This window comes from Apteryx rowi, unplaced genomic scaffold (genome assembly GCF_003343035.1).
Source record: "Apteryx rowi isolate R43461 unplaced genomic scaffold, aptRow1 scaffold_24, whole genome shotgun sequence".
In the NCBI taxonomy this organism is placed as follows: domain Eukaryota; kingdom Metazoa; phylum Chordata; class Aves; order Apterygiformes; family Apterygidae; genus Apteryx; species Apteryx rowi.
Genome location: NW_020448752.1, coordinates 3064456 through 3064881, shown reverse-complemented (window position 1 = coordinate 3064881; position 426 = coordinate 3064456).

Below are 426 nucleotides of genomic sequence, written 5' to 3'. Positions count from 1 at the left end.
TATATTATGCCTGAAATAAATATATTAATCTAACATACTTTTATTATTTATAAATTGAGTTGCTTATCTAGCATTCAGAAATGTATGTAACTAAACTGCAAGATACGAAAAACTATAATAACATGAATTTGTCAACACACACACACACACACACACACACACACACACTTTCTCTCTCTCTCTCTCTAAACTAACATTTATAGTATTTTAATTTATAAACACAGTCATATATTTTATATAAATGCTATATTAACACACATACACTCTCTAGCTCTCGCTCCCTCTCACACACTGTCATTGTGGGCATTTCACATGCAAAGATATGGGAGGGTGCAAAAAAGTGTGTGTGTGTGTGTGTGTGTGTGTGTGTGTGTGTTAAAAAAATAGAAAAAAATTGACTGATGTATACATGTGTATGTATATGAA